The 8179-nt window shown below is 44.7% G+C and overlaps 1 long non-coding RNA gene across 1 annotated transcript; it reads right to left on the bottom strand.

The window, feature by feature from the left end:
• Positions 1–4708: 4708 nt before the first annotated feature.
• Positions 4709–7046, bottom strand: LOC133735455 (uncharacterized). The gene is made up of 3 exons (XR_009859038.1): positions 6819–7046; positions 6145–6206; positions 4709–5091 (listed from the first exon to the last, which is right to left on the bottom strand). It is a non-coding gene; the product is annotated as an uncharacterized LOC133735455 (long non-coding RNA).
• Positions 7047–8179: the final 1133 nt, after the last annotated feature.

The following is an 8179-nucleotide window of genomic DNA, read 5'->3' as shown; positions in this document are numbered from 1 at the left end:
CTATACTAGAATAGTTGTTTGCTTGTCCCACATCGAAAACCATGTAAAGGAGAAGCATTCCTTCACCTATAAAAGGAATGCCTCCTCCCACTTAAACACGATCCCATTACATCTTTTGTAATCCCATTGGGCCGCAAGGCTCAACACACTAGTTAAACATTCAAGTGCACGTAGTCTCCCGCTAAGGCGGGAGATGAACCACTATACATCTCGTGTCACTCTCTCTCTCTCTCTCTATCTCTCTCTAAAGCTAACTAGGGGCCCATCGGTCACTAACGTTAACATTGGCGCCGTCTGTGGGAACCCAACATAAGGGCTTTGTCACACTTACCATTGAGTTGAGTCATCTTAACATATTCTTAGCGGCAACTTGTGCCATCGGCCAAGTCAACGCCCGTCGGGTCCGGTCAACGTCGGTCAGTGCTTGGTCAACGCCAGCCAAGATAGGTCAACGATGAACCACTATACATCTCGTGTCACTCTCTCTCTCTCTCTATCTCTCTCTAAAGCTAACTAGAGACCCATCGGTCACTAACGTTAACATTGGCGCCGTCTGTGGGAACCCAACACAAGGGCTTTGTCACACTTACCATTGAGTTGAGTCATCTTAACATATTCTTAGCGGCAACTTGTGCCATCGGCCAAGTCAACGCCCGTCGGGTCCGGTCAACTTCAGTAAGTGCTTGGTCAACGCCAGCCAAGATAGGTCAACGCTGACTCACACAAAAAAAAAAAAAAAAAAAAAAATTGGATTCACTCTGGACACCCAGAAAACTTCTCTGGGCACCCATGTCCATTCTCGAATCATCATTAGCGCCAAACTCCATCTCCGCCGACCTCCATGTGCTATCTTCGATCATCATGAGGCTCCGCTGGACATCAAGCATTGCAGCGGCTCTGCTTATCCGCTGGACAACGCCGCTGGCCGAAACTCCTTTGGCCAAAAGCTCCGTTACCGGTGGCCATGCTCCGCCAAACACATACCGCTACATCCCACCGCCGAACGAGCTTCCCCAGCCAAGGCTTCACCGCTCCGCTAGGCACCGCCAGCAAGCTCACCTGCTACCGCCAGTAAGCCATCCTCCGCCGGAAACGGACTGCTAGCCAACCTCTGCCGGAAAATCTTCCGCCACACTGTACACCACTAGCAATCATCCGCTTGGCAACATCCATTGCACGATCCAATCATCAGCGGCAAAATTTCTTCCGCTAAGAACAATCAGCGGAAAATTTCCTCCGCTAAGCTCCGGCATCGCAAAAACCGCTGGAAGTTCACCGCCGAACTTCGAACTTCACCGCCAAGCATCAGCATCGAGCTTCACCGCTGGGCACCGAGCTCTCCGCTGAGCTCCGAGTTTCCGCCGCACTTCGCTCCGCTAAACTCCAAGTATCCGCTGAGATTAAGGCCCCCGCTGAACTCTAGCTCTGCCAAAGAGCCAACACCAACAGTTCTCCACCAAACCCATCGCTGCCAAGGCTCCGCTGACCCAAGTCTCCGCCGGACTGAACACCGCTAGGCAGGCCTCGACCGGCAACGCTCCGACAACCGCTAAGCAAGGCTCCGTCCTCTCACTTGACCCACAAGCTCTGCTAGCCTCCTCCGCTAGCTGTCGACGTCTACCACTGCCGCTGGCCTCCTCCCTCCTCCGTTAGCTGTCGATCCAGAGCGCCGCTGGCCATGCTCTGCTGATCGTGCTTTGCTGACCAAGCCGCCGCTAGCCAACCCGCTAGCCTGACTCCGCCGGACTACCTCCGCTGAGTCACACTTCCGCTCGCCAAGCTTCCCCCGCTACCACAGCGCCGTTGTCATCATCCAACAGTGAGTTCGTGGCACCGCTAGCCACCGCCAACGACAAACTCCGCTGCCCGGAGCTCTCACCTCACTTACCAGCCATTCTTCAGCGACCGCAGCACTTCCACTTCAGCTAAACGGCCAATCCCCGCCAGCCTAGCTCCGGCAAGATTTCCGCCAGCTACTTGCCACCGCTAGCTACTTGCCACTTCTAGCATCAGCGGAACAGAAACCTCCAGCTCCTGAGGCTTTCTCGCTAGGCGCTCTTCTGTGCAACTCCCTTCCATCATGGCTTTACGCTTCGAGCACCTGGGATGGTCGGAATAGGCAAACAGCTGAGTCTTCGTTCACTCTATCTTTATCCTCTCTTTACTGATATACACAGATGCACACCACGTGCTTCCTTGTGAACACAACCATGATCTGCTCAATAGCATCATACACTTACGGCACATATAATATATATAGTTCGGTAGCTCAGTAGCTCACACCAAACACTAGCTCAGTAGCTCGCATGTGCCATACACCAATTTGCAATAGGATATGTCTACCACCACGTGGTGCTTGCTCAGGCGGCATTGACATAGTTAACATGCTTCAATTACTATGCTAGTTTAACTTACATGTGTCTGATGCTTATCACCAATTCAAGCCCATCACTGTATATATATATATATATATGTTAGCAATGCCATACTAAACTCAAATCACATTTGTCCGTTAGCACGTCTATGTTTAATTAATGGTCTTATCTCAAAAAGTCTGCTTTTGCTTACATAATATTGCCATGTGTACAGCTTACAAGCACTCCATATATATACTATAATATGTTGCACAATTGTAAAGGAGATAGCACTGAAACATTGTGTCATATTTGAAAGGGCTAAATACTGTTTAGTACCCTGTGGTTTGAGTCAAACATCGATTCAGTCCCTCGACTTTCAATTTCATCAAAAACACCCCTGCATTTATCAAATCTCATCTAATAGGTCCTTCCGTCAATAATCCGTCAATTGGAGCCGTTAACTCGCTGACGAGGCATGCCATGTCAGATCATGTGGGCCCCACCTATCAGGAAAAATTCCAAAATTGCTCCTGCCTCTCTCCCAGCTCCAGAAGAGCTCTGCTTTGGCTTGAAACTCTGCATCTTCTCTCTGTTTCTGCATAATTATGCCTGCCTCGGCATCGAGCCCCCAATCTCCCCCCTCCACCGCTCCCAACAACAACAACCCCCAAAACCCCAAAACCGTAACCGTAACCCTGTCCCTTTTTCCAAAAACCACACAAAGTTTCCATCTTTGACTCCAATTTCTGCTTTTGATTTCTTGCAGGGATCAGACCTAGACTTACCGGAACAACCACCGCCGCCTCTGCCGCCGCAAATTTGGTCGCCGCTCGCTGAGAAGCTACCTCCGACCGTTTTCCCAAGTCCCCATTACTCTTCAGCTCCAATACCTCCTGCCATGCTCTGCCCCCACTCAAGTTCCACGCCGGTCTGCTCGCGCCTCACAGCTTGGTGGCTCCGTCGTGCCTAAGCAGCGACATGGACGTCGACCGTCGACGACGACTAGGAGAGCGTCGATTCGGTCTCCGATGACTATTCCGGTGCTGATTTCTCCGATGAAGAATCGAAAGCGCAGACGGAGTGGTATCAAGAAGAAGAGGAGAGTGTTGGGTATAGTAATAAGGGTAGGTCTGGATTGAATAGTTTTTGAAGGAGGGTTTAAGGGTTGAAGTTCCTGGGAATAATTTCAGAAGGTTTACTGAGAGTGAGGTGGGGTTTAAGCAGAGATGTCCACCCAAAACTTATACACCTTCAACTGCAAATCAGCTTCTGAAAAGGGTTCATCTTCGAAATGTCAATGTAAGAGTTGGTGCTTTCGTTTCATTTGAGAATTGGTTTTATGGATTGGGAAAGTTTTGTTTGTTATTTTGAATATTGTGTTGGTTTGTAGGCGACTAATTCAATGTTCTGTTGATGCTTTTCTTTCATTATATTATGTTCATTTGTGATTTTGAAAAATCCCAAAAACGGCAACGTATCCGGGGTTGTTGTTGTTGTTGGGAGCGGTGGAGGGGTGAGATTGGGGACTCGATGCGGAGGCAGGCATAATTATGCAGAAACACAGAGAAGATGCAGAGTTTCGAGCCAAAGCAGAGCTCTTCTGGAGCTGGGAGAGAGGCAGGGGCAATTTTGGAATTTTGCCTGATAGGTGGGGCCCACATGATCTGACATGGCATGCCTCGTCAGCGAGTTAACGGCTCCAATTGACGGATTATTGACAGAAGGACCTATTAGATGAGATTTGATAAATGCAGGGGTGTTTTTTTTGATGAAATTGAAAGTCGAGGGACTGAATCGATGTTGGACTCAAACCACAGGGTACTAAACAGTATTTAGCCCTATTTGAAATATATGCATGTTCTGCTACAAATGCCATATAGGTACAATGGATGCATCTTTTTGTCCTTTGCACAACAATAAATTCGGTATTGTCCTTCGGACACTTTGAAATACAAAATAGATCTGTGTGTAATTAATGGATTACTCGTCAACTACTACATGGCTCTTACAATTTGCTGATAAATTTTATCAAAGTATATTTGCAAGCTATTAGTGTTGTTTAGTAATTACCTATTTTGTTTCAAGAAAATTCAACTATTTCCACCGAGCATTCAACTACTTGCAAATGATACCACAACTACGAGTTGACGGACATTATCGGAATACTTTATCCGCCACGAGCAACGGATCGGCATGCTCGGCCAACTCCGCTAACCTCCAAATCGGCATAAGATAAGTAACTATACCTTATCTTTTACGCTCTTGCAATTAGAGCTACTACCATGCCAATACCATGCTTTTACTACTTCTAAGCATGCCTACAATATATCACACTTGATATGCTTTTGACAGGACCTGCCCCGAATTTCACCCTGAAATTCGAAGTGGCCCTGCGGGGCCCACCTTAGAAGAAATTTTACCAAAAATTTGGCAGAACTTCCCCTAAAAGTGGACTACCCAAGACCTGTAGAAAGACATTTACACTTCTAAGCAATCTATCCTTATTCTTCTGGAGCCACCCTGCTCCCCAATTCACAACATCTTCCAATTCACATTACACAAATCTCAACTTAATAATAATAATCCCACAGGTTATCAGAGCAATTCTAAAACAAAAGGCATAATAGAAATAAAATTAAAGAGGGTGAAGGTTCGATAGATCCTACAATGCGGAAGCAGGGACAACTATGCCTCAACCCGTGTACGCCTGACCTCAACTAATTTCGCCTGCAAACTGGGCATTTGAAAACCGAAGGGCCCAGGGGAAAGTATTGAAAAACACGTTAATGTGAGTGGACAAAAATAAATAATCAAGATAATTTAAAAGAAGCAACTTGAATACTTTCCCACGTATTTAAAATTATAAAATATCGATGCATGCAACGTTTATAAAACGTATTTCTTTAAACTCAAAATCTCGTGAAAACATACCAGCCCCGCTGGTTAAGAGAAATCGGACTAGCCCCGCTAGTCAAGTAATAATAGGATATGGGGAAGAAATATCACAATACGGGTAAAGGAGCCCCTTAGGCTCTACCCTCGACTGCCACTCACACATAGATTGTGTGAGGAGGAGAACTAATAACCTCGACTACAACTCACGTGAGGAGGAGAATAAATCACCTCGACTGCCACTCACAAACACAAAGTAAGTGAGGAGGAGACCTAATCGAATGACCCAAGTATGGTGAGGAAAAACAATCGAAAACCAGTAAATCAGTAAGGCTTCCCCAACCTCGCAACAAAACACGAGTATGAATCCCATCCATACTCGGAAAATCTCAAGAAAATATATACTCCAATGACGTGGCCCCGCACGCCAAAATATTCTAGAATTCATAAACCATTAAGCGAGAAATAATCGATAAATATAATTCCATCGAAAATCCCAATTTCGAAAAAAAATATTCCAGAAATCTCAATATCGACGAATAGAAATGTATTATAAATTTCCGGAAAATCACCTCGGAAAATAACTCGTCGAAAATCATGATTTCAAATAAAAGCCATATATCGGAGATACTTATCGAAGGCTCAAAATCCATTTCCGAATCATAATTGAAAATAATTCATAATTAATCTCCGAAAATTTAATCATATTCCGAAAACAAATCATAAAATCCAAATCTGAGCATAATAGATTCGTATCTGAAATTCATATGGAAAAACAATGCCAAAATTATAATCCAAGGCAAAATATTATGCTCGATAATAAAATGATAAATAAATTATTATTTCGGGAAAAATAAATGCATGCATCATTCTTTAAAAATAAAAGTCCACTCACTGTACTATTCAGGCGATCACGCATACGAATTCCTTCGTCGAGCAATAACTCGGTACGTCGCCCTGTACACAATTATTTTCCGTGAATAACTATTCAACAATTAAATACGATTCCCAAAATCAAATCCTCATAAATCATCTCTCCACTTCTTCACGGATTCAACCCAAATTTTACCTCTAATACCAATTCGTTATCTTAAGGGTTCCAAGTCAGAACCGAGAGATATCCGACGGTCGGATTCTCGTAAATCGATAATCGAAATCCTAAATTTTCAGAAATTCATAATCGATTAAAAACTTCTCCAATTCCAACCAAATTCACATATTCAATCTCTACAAAATTATAGGATTTAACTAGCTAAAAAAATAGAATTTAAATTCTGTTTAAACGCCACTACTGTTCACACACCGCACTGTTCACGCGTGGCATTGTTCACGCGGCGGTCAACTTCTCCGATGGTCACCAAATTTTGGCAGCAGCTTCATCTCAACCCCCCTAGCATTTTTCTCAACTACACCAAGTTCAGAAAACAACTAGAACTACCTCAACAATTAAGAAAACAGTAAACCCCAATTTGTGAATAGTGGCCGGATTTCAATCTCAAAAATCCTCCAATAAATATATGCAATATTATACTTAAAAGAAAACCCATGAGGTAAGGAAGAGATTGATACCATTTTTGCTGCCGGAAATTGCCGGAATCGGCACCGGAAGATCTCTTTCTTTCTTTCTTTCTTTCTCTCTCTCTCTCTCTCTCTCTCTCTCTCTCTCTCTCTCTCTCTCTCTCTCTCTCTCTCTCTCTCTCTCTCTCTCTCTCTCTCTCTCTCTCTCTCTCTCTCTCTCTCTCTCTCTCTCTCTCTCTCTCTCTCTCTCTCTCTCTCTCTCTCTCTCTCTCTCTCTGGTTTCTGTCGTAAGGGATGGGGAGAATGGCTGGAAATGGGGCTGATCAGCCCCTTGTAATAATTAAGGTGTGATGAAATGACCAAAATACCCCTCACACGAAAATACCCATAACTTTGGCATACGAACTCCGATTTTTACGCACCACATATGCACGCGCTCCATTTAATGTCCTCTACAATTTTCATGAAGAAAGTTTCCTCAAATTCTGACCCGAAGAAAAAGTCATCTTTTAGGGCCACTAAAAGTATCAAAACGACAGTAAAAGTTAAAGTAAAGATCGTTTACCGTCCAAATGACTAATAAATCGGTAAATTCAGGTTCGGGACGTTATAGCTTTTACATGCTTCCATAAACTTTTGAGCATGCCAACAACATTTCGTAGATTTGGCAACACTTTCTAGATCTCACATACTAGATATGCCATGCTTCGTATACCGATCTCAAACGATCTCTAATCAAGTTTACAATAATACATAACGTTATTAGCATCCACATCACAAGTACATGCTATACACATGTGCCATGCTTCTATTTTAATTGCAACTCAATTAAATAAACATGGGACACTCAAACAAAATATTATTACTTGCTCTATGTGCTTGTCATTTTTCATACAGGTACAAACTTTACGAGTCTATGGTCTATGACCAACCGCCAAGCGATAAGGCAACGCCTCATAATAGCAATGACCGCTACGCGGCATTGCAGTAAGGGACTAGTTAACACAGCCCACGACAGCCATTGATCCGGCTATTAACCCCGACGCTTGGGTATCTAAGATTAGGTTCGCTACCTAACGCCCACTGCTTAAACGTAGCTCCCCTCATCAAACAATTTTCTGACCATCCGGAGGTCTATAGCCAGGAGTGGGGGACTCCTCGCAGGGCCTGGCAGGGGCCCACCCGAAAGGGAAAAAGCGTTCGCTCCAACCAATTCTAGATGGACGACGCACTCGCACTAATTATGCTTGATATACGGCACAAAGCTACGCTTTGGTATCAACCCGCAAGAACACCCTCCTTGACTGGGGACTTCGGGGACTTGTACATACAGCCCAGCATAATTAGCAACGGTCACGCTCATGCCTCAGGGCATCACCTCGAGCTACCTGTTAATGCCACAGCGGCACCGC

The sequence above is a fragment of the Rosa rugosa genome, chromosome 1, assembly GCF_958449725.1.
Source record: "Rosa rugosa chromosome 1, drRosRugo1.1, whole genome shotgun sequence".
In the NCBI taxonomy this organism is placed as follows: domain Eukaryota; kingdom Viridiplantae; phylum Streptophyta; class Magnoliopsida; order Rosales; family Rosaceae; genus Rosa; species Rosa rugosa.
Note: the sequence above shows the minus strand (reverse complement) of the source record. Positions and strands in the feature narration are given on the sequence as shown.